Here is a 9,176-nt window from a genome sequence, read left to right as displayed (position 1 = left end):
CATGTACGCTTGCGCGTCAGGTCGCGGGCACAGAATAGGCACAACTTTGGCACAACTCTCTGGTCTTTGTACCAGGAGTGTGAGATGCACCACCGACGCGCGTGCGCACAACACACTCGCGCGCGGATGCCCCCCTTTTTTTTTCAAAAACAGGGCACTCTCCTAATCTACAAGCATTCTAAAACAATCAAAAATCAAATTTAACAAAATATCTTTTTGGTTTTTGAAAAATTTTCAAATACACTAAAAATAAAACTTATACTACAAGAGAAACACTACCCAACAACAACTAAGCTACAACTTAAGGCACAAATCTAATCAAACAAACCAACAACCAAAATATTAAAACAAGAGTATGCAAAGAAGAAAACTACCTAATAATGGCAACCCAATTCATCTATTGATTATATTTACAGGAGAATGGAAAGAGTTTACCATGGTGGGGTTGATGAGTAGACTTTTGTGTGGTTTAGAATTCACAAGTGAATTCTCGTTGTAAAGTATAGCTTCTAAACCGACATTAATCCTTTCATACAAAAATTTGTTTGTCACAAGTACAAACCCCTAAATTTATAAACCGGAGTATTGAACCTCGGGTCGTTCTCCCTAGGAATTACAATAAAGTGTCTTGTTATTGATTATGGAGCATGTTTTGGGGTTTTTAATAAGAGATGTGAAATGTAAATGGCAATGAAAATAAACTAATAACTAAAAATACCATGGCAAGGTTTGGTGGTCAAGGATCTCTATCCTAATCACTAACCACAACATGAGAATTGGCAAGGATCAACCCCACTAAGTCATCCTCTAACTAATAAAGGAAAGTCAAGTGAGCTATGTCAATCCATGACCATTAGTCCTAGTTCTCCACCAAATCAATTTGTGAGATCTAGCGTTAATGGCTCCCAATCGTCAATCACTTGGACATTAGTAACTCAAGAGTTCCTAAGTTACCTTCCCAAGTCAAGAGCACTAAAATCTACTCTAAAATCCAACCAAGCATTTCATCAAACACTTGGAAGGCACAAAAGAAAAGCACAGTAAATTGCAAGAATTGAAGGAATCTAGAACTACAAAAGTGAGAGACTAACAATAGAAAGGCAAAACAATAGAAAAGTAAACTCATAACTAAAAGAAGCATTTTAACAAACACATAGAAGGCAATAAAAGTAAACAACATGAATTGTAAGAATTAAAGAGAGATCTAACTAGAATAGCAAGAGATCAACAATGGAAAAGGAAAACAATTATGAAATAACAAAGAACTTACCAATTGCATTGAAGAAGAAATGTAGATCTACAAAAGAAAGTTCATAAACTACAACTATCAATAGAAAGGAATCACAAGAGAAGAAGAAATCTACAACTACAAGAGAACAATTAGGGAAGAAAAGGAAAATTAGAAGAGAGAAGAAGAGCTAGATCTAGATCTCACTACAAGAAAAATACCCATTCAGCCACACTTTTTTTAGGCTACATTTGAAAAGGAATAGGCTACGCTTTTCTCTATGTTTCCTTTTTGTAGGGGAATAGGAAATACATTTGTGGCATCACTTGAAAAGTGTCTCCTTAGATATTATAAATATCACTTATAAAGTGTAGCCTTATCTTAAGAGCTATGGGTTCACTTTTTACACCAAAGAGTGCACTTTTGAAGGGTAACTTATTTGTCAGATTTCAGGTGGGCTTTAAAAATGTTGCCTAATGTATCTCAGGTCAAATGTCCAGCACTTAGTAATTTTTTTTTCACTTTACAGCAAATAATAATATACAAATTAAACCCCATCAAACAAAAATAAAATATACAAATTAAACACATACAGCCAAATCAGATGATGAAACGAACACGTAACCCTCACCCTTGTTAGCTGCTTTTCCCTTCTTCTTCGCGCCCCTCGTTGCCCCAAAACAGAGAAGAGTCTGCACTCACACCACTCCCGCAAGACTCCGCCATCACCACTCACCACTCATGGCGTCACCACTCCAAGAAGACTCTGCACTCACTCATCTTCACCATTCACAACGCCATCACTCGTCTTCACCATACCGGTGCTTCTCTTCTCTGTGCGCTCACATCAGGACGACGCTGCGCTCAACTGAAAACCTCTCTTCATTCGGTCACCATCGTCGAGAAGGTATGCATCTAACTTCATTTGGTCTCTGATTTTAGGGTTTTAATTTAGGGGTTTGGTACAATAATCTGTGAACTCATCAATTGATGAACTGCGGCGTAGGAGAACTTATTCTTGTACGTTCGTTCACCACAAACCCTAGGTCCATTCTTCTATTGTCTTAGCTTGCGATTTTTTCAGCTACATTTCAATTCAGTTCATACTTTTCTATGATCAACTTTATCGTCCATTTCATTTTTGGATCATTTAACGGCTTGAAAAATGATTAAACCTTAAATTTGTATCCTTTTATTTATTTTACTTGCTGATTGGGGTTGTTGTTACTTTGAAACTTCATCGACTTTGTTGTTTTTCTTTCTTGATCAATTGAACTTATTCAGATATCTGGTGGCCGATTTTCTATTTTTTTATTATATATTTTTTCTAATGGAATATTTGAATGTAGATGTTTTATGCTGAAGCAAATTGATGAGCTGAAGCAGTTAAAAAGCAGAGAGTGAAATAGAGTTTCTCTGAAAAATTTAATCATGCGAATTTTGTAGATTACATAATTGAATTCTGAATCTAACTTGCAATCCATATCTACAATTACCATTTCTTGAACAATTTGGTGGATTGAGTTTAGAATTTTTTAACATGCATTGTTGACTTCCCAGGAAGTGATTAGATGCATCCAAGTTGGTTTCAAAATTTGTTGGTTTTTTCTTATTTGAATTCTTCTTCTTTTTTCCTTGCGAGATTCATGGTTTGGATTTAAATTTTGAGCTGTGGTCAGATTTAATTAGTATAGATACTATGCGAATTTAATTTTTTTATTCCAACTGTTTGATCATTTGCTTGTTCCTGATTTGAGCTACAATAGTCAATAGGTTATTGAATTTAGAATGCTAAGTAATGCCATTCAAATAAGCTTAATGAATATCTCATATAGTTGTTTCTGAATTGTGACTTCAACTCTTTAGAATATTTTATCACTTGAGAAATTATACTATGTTATAGTTGGTGTTCTGAAGAAAAAACCAGAGTATGGACTTTATTTGGTTTGTGCATTGCTTCAAAATTTGTTGATTTTTTCTACTTTGGATTCTTCTTCTTTTTTCCTCGTGAGATTCATGCTTTGGATTTGAATTTTGGGTTGTTATCAGATTGCTTGAGAATAGATACTATACAAATTAAAATTTTCTTAATCCAACTGTTTGATCATTTGCTTGTTCCAGATTTGAGCTACAATAGTCAATAGGTTATTGAATTTAGAATGCTTAGCAATGCCATTCAAATAAGCTTAATGAATATCTCATAAAGTAGTTTCACCTTCTTTAATTTCTCGTCTCTGGATGCCATTATTAATTACTTTTTCACCTTCATTTGGGCCTTACACACACAATCCCCTGCCATTTGTGGACTCCCTAATCGACCCCTTTCCCGACGCCAATGAGTCACCCCTACCCTGCTGCTTCTATAGTTATAATTTCACTAATATGCTTTTATAGGCACAATTTTAATTTCATTTTACATCTTCTGTTCTATCCTTTTCTTTTTTAGGTGCTCTCTCTATCATTTGGATTTGCTTCCTTTTGTTGCAGTTCCTTTTGTGTTTTATTTAATTTTTTACCCCTTAAAATTTTCCTTTTGGTCTTGTTGCTTTTGGACATAAAATTATTATGAAAAAGAATTGAGATGTGTGATGTAGCAGCATCTATAATTGTTAGCTTTTTTTTCTGACATTTCACTTTGATTTGTGTATGTCCTATTATTTTCTAAATAAGTTACCGATCTGAATTGAATTTTGAAAAGCAAGATTTCTTCCTTTTATTTTTAGTTACTCAGTTACTCATGCTTTGGATTTGAATTTTGGGCTGTTATCAGATTGCTTTTATTTTCCAAATAAGTTACCGACCTGAATTGAGTTTTTTTATTTTTTTTCCTTTCATTTTAATTATATCAGTTTAGAATTTATGAAAATAAATCAAGACTAAATATGATTATAGTCTAATCTCTTAGAATTTTACTTGGTAACAAACAGATTGAAGTTTTTGGTTAAAGCTCCAAAGTGGATTTCGTCAAAACGTTGATCGTGTCATGGCAAGGTACAATGCATACTTTTTCTTTTCACTTTATTATTATGCTATTAATTCATGTGTAGCTCCACCTTGATTGCTTTATTAGTTATGAAGTTGGAATTTAACTTATTATTTATATACTATAAATTCTTTGTTTTCCTTAATTTGTTTTGCTTCAGCGAGTTTCTAGTAAAATATTTAGAGAATTACTTCTAAGACTAGGAACTATTTCCTAACCTAACTACAATGCTATGAAAGTCTGTTTCATAGCCCATGCCCCTTATATTTCATAACACCCTTCCTCCTCTACTTTTGTTATCTTCACTTTGTGACCCCTTATAAATTTTCCTCCAAAAAAATTTAATAATTATCGATTAGGTTTTGTGATATGCCGAAGGATAGGATGGATCTACCGAGGTATAGAGAAGAGTATATCAATGGTGTCATTAGTTTCTTAGAGTTTGCATACTCTGAGGGAGAACCGGACGGACAACAAATTCAATGTCCTTGTAAGAGGTATTGTAACATTGAGTGATATAGAAGAGATATGGTATTTGACTATTTAGTAGCTGACGGATTTGTTAAGGGATATAGAACATGGATTAATCACGGGGAATGGACAATCCCGATGGTGTTTGATGATGACATGGATGATGAAGAAGGTGCACGCGATGACATCGAAGGACTGCTTAATGATGCATTTGGAGATCATGCTGAGGGTGTTACTATAGGTCCAAATGAAGAGGCTAAAAAGTTTTATAATTTAATAGATGAGGCAAGTCAAGAGTTATATCCGGGCTGCAAAAAATTTTCTACATTATCTTTTACCATCCGCCTGTACTTGTTAAAGTGTTTGCACGGTTGGAGCAATGCCTCCTTAACTTCCCTTCTTGAGCTATTGAAAGAGCCAATGCCTGAAATTAACATACCTCCATCTTTCCATAAGACGAAGGCTATGATAAGAGATTTAGGTCTAAATTATAAAAAAGTCGATGCTTGTTCTAATGATTGCCTCCTGTATAGGAAAGAACTAAAGGATGAAACACAATGTCGTGTGTGTGGAACATCTCGATATACTGAAAATTCTAGTGATAATAGCAAGAACCAACCTCACAAGAAAGGTCGTCCTATTCTTGCAAAGACTCTGAGATACTTTCCTATAATTCCAAGACTTCAGAGATTATTTATGTGCTCAAAAACGGCAGCTAGTCTGAGGTGGCATGATGAGGAGCGCGTTAAAGATGGGACGTTAAAGCATCCTGCTAATGGCCTGGCATGGAAGAACTTTGATGAAATAGATGAAGATTTTGTAAAAGAATCACGCAAAATTAGACTAGGCTTGTCAAGTGATGGGTTCAACCCATTTCGTAGCATGAATATTTCATGGAGTACGTGGCTCGTAATGTTGATGGTATACAACTTACCTTCGTGGATGTGCATGAAACCTGGATATTGTATGCTTTCTTTGCTTATTCCTGGGCCACAATCACCTGGCAAAGATATTGACGTGTATCTACAACCATTGATAGAAGACTTGAAGTTGTTGTGGGAAATAGAGGTGGAAACTTATGATGCATCAAAGAATGAGACCTTTCAAATGTGGGCAGCTCTTTTGTAGACAATCAATGATTTTCTTGCGTATGCTATGTTGTTTGGGTGGAGTACAAACAGAAAATTGGCTTGCCCTTGTTGCAACAAAAATACCTCTTCTCTACAACTAAAACATAGTCAGAAGACAGTTTATATGGACCATCGTGTCTTTTTACCCATGGATCATCCATGGAGAACCAATACAAGGTCTTTTAATGGGAAGCAAGAATTAAGACCCCCTCCACCTGTTATAGAAGGAACGAAAATTTTTGAGATGCTACAAAATTTTGAGAATGTTTTCGGGAAGAAGCAAAGTACATCAAATAGTTTCCCATAGAATTGGAAAAAAAGATCAATTTTCTTTGAATTGCCTTACTGGCACAAGAACTCACTGCGTCACAACTTAGATGTCATGCACATAGAGAAGAACATACTTGACAGTATAATTGGAACTCTTTTGGATATCCCAGGCAAGACAAAGGATCATCTGAATGCTCGATATGACTTAAAAGATTTGGGGATCTGAAAAAATCTTCAACCAAAGGAGGTGAATAATGGCAAGAGAACAAAGTTGGCAAAGGCATACTTTTCTATGACTGCTGCAGAGAAGTCAATTTTTTGTGGTGTTTTGAAGACAACAAAGCTACCTGATGGTAGTGCTTCGAATATATCACGGTGTGTACATCTAGGAGAAAGAAAAATTTCTGGGTATAAGACCCACGATGCTCATTTTTTGCTACACTACTTACTACCAATACCGATTAAAAGCATCCTTCCTGATCACGTCGCCATTCCGTTGATTCGACTAAGTTCCTTTTTTCGTCGCTTATGCAAAAAGTTAATCACACTAGAAGAGATAGATCGACTGGAGTTAGAGATTGTGGAAACATTATGCCACCTTGAGAGGATCTTTCCCCTAGTTTTTTTGATATAATGGTTCATCTTCCCATTCATTTAGCGAATGAGGTGAGATTAGGTGGTCCAGTGCAGTTTTGTTGGATGTATCCTCCAGAAAGGTACATGTGTACATTAAAATCGTATGTACACAACAAAAGTCGCCCCGAAGGTTCTATTGCAGAGGCATATCTGGCTGAAGAGTGCTTAACTTTCTGCTCAAGATACTTGCATGGAGGTGTGCAAACAAGACTTAATAAGCGACCTCAGAATGATGATGATCCTAATGACGATGAAGTTTTGCCTTCAAAGTTGTTTTCTAACAAAGGTCGTTCGTTAGGTGTGGAAAATGGAGAACCAATTAATCTCGATGACATATCAAGTGCTCAAGCCCATGTGTATGTATTACACAATTGTGAAGAAGTCGCAGATTATGTTAGGTAACTTGATATAACTTATGTTTATTCACTAAATCAAGTGCATTTAGATTTTTTCCGATCAAACATAACTATTATTAACTACAGAGAGCATGAGGATGAGGTTAACAATCAGCGGGGAACAAAATGGAGAAAAGAAAAAGTTCATAATAAAACCTTCTCGCAGTGGTTTAAAACTCGGGCGAGGGATCCAGATGTGCCTGTTTGGCTAAAAGAATTATCTCGAGGTCCAAGCTCTGTTGCAAGAAGATTTTCTGGATATATAATTAATGGATATAGGTTTTCACACTGTGGAGCATGAGGCAAGGAGAAAAACACAAAATAGTGGTGTCACATTAACTGCTTTAACTTCAAGCTTTGCAAGTGCTAAAGATAAAAGTCCAATTCAAGACACTGTAGCTTATTATGGTAGGTTATTTGAGATAGTAGAGTTAGATTATTTTGGGCGTTTTAAGGTTGTATTGTTTCGGTGTGAGTGGTATGATGCTGGGAGAGACAAGTATGGTCTTACATTTGTTCACTTCAATAAGAAATGCTACCAGAATGAACCTTTCATACTAGCATCAAAAGCACATCAGTGTTTTTATGTGCAAGATCCATATGAACATAACAAACATTATGTTATGGAAACTATCCCAAGTGACTTATTCAAAATAAATGACGAATCTGAGTCTGAGGCCCGTCAAACCTTCTATAGTGAACAACACGAGCATATAACAAGCCCTGCCATACTAGCTGATGATGGTGAACTTATTCTGGAGAGGAATGATCTACGACCTACAGTTATTGAAATAGTTTTCCAAGTGACTTCTGCCAAAGAATATGAGGCAGATTTCATTGGAGAATCTGATTCTGATAGGTCAGCCTAAGTGGTGCACGAAATTGTGATGTCCAGGCTCAAATTATTCCTGGCACGTGAGCAACTTGGTACGCATAATCGTGATTACACATTCATAATTTGTCACAACTTCGATACAACTGACCAGCAAGTGCACTGGGTCGTCCAAGTAATACCTTACGTGAGTAAGGGTCGAATCCTACGGAGATTGTTGGTATGAAGCAAGCTATGGTCACCTTGCAAATCTCAGTTAGGCAGATATAAATTGATAATGGTGTTTTCGAATATTATATAATAGAATAGGGATAGAGATACTTATGTAATTCATTGGTAGGAATTTCAGATAAGTTAATGGAGATGCTTTCGTTCCTCTGAACCTCTGCTTTCCTGCTATCTTCATCCAATCAGTCTCACTCCTTTCCATGGCTGGCTTTATGTGATACATCACCACTGTCAATGGTCTCATTCTAGCTTAATTCATGTAGAACATAAGTGTTTGTCAGGCACGCGTTCATAAGGGAGAAGGATGATGAGAGTCACACATAATCATCACCTTCATCACGTTCTTGGGTGCGAATGGATATCTTAGAAGTGAAATAAGAAGAATTGAATAGAAAACAGTAGTACTTTGCATTAATCTTTGAGGAACAACAGAGCTCCACACCTTAATCTATGGAGTGTAGAAACTCTACCGTATGAAAATACATAAGTGAAGGTCTAGGCATGGCCGAGATGGCCAGCCCTCAAATGTGATCTAAGATAGCATACAACTGATCACATTCAGAAAACAAGAAGCATTGTCACCACATCAATATAATTAAGCTAAGTTCAAGGATAAATTCGAAACTCATGTACTTCTTGTTCTTTTGAATTAAAACATTTTTTATTTAAGAGAGGTGATGGATTCATAGGACATTCATAACTTTAAGACATAGTTACTACTACTAATGATCATGTAATGAAGACACAAACATGGATAAGCACACAACATAAGAAACGAAAAACAGAAGAAATAAGAACAAGGAATGAATCCACCTTAGTGATGGTGGCGTTTCCTTCTTGAGGAACCAATGATGTCCTTGAGCTCTTCTATGTCTCTTCCATGTCTTTGTTGCTCCTCCCTCATTGCTTTTTGATCTTCTTTTATTTCATGAAGCATGATGGAGTGCTCTTGATGTTCCACCCTTAGTTGTCCCATTTTGGAACTTAATTCTTCTAGGGAGGT

The sequence above is a fragment of the Arachis ipaensis genome, chromosome B10, assembly GCF_000816755.2.
Source record: "Arachis ipaensis cultivar K30076 chromosome B10, Araip1.1, whole genome shotgun sequence".
Lineage (NCBI taxonomy): Eukaryota > Viridiplantae > Streptophyta > Magnoliopsida > Fabales > Fabaceae > Arachis > Arachis ipaensis.
This window is presented reverse-complemented; position numbering follows the sequence as displayed.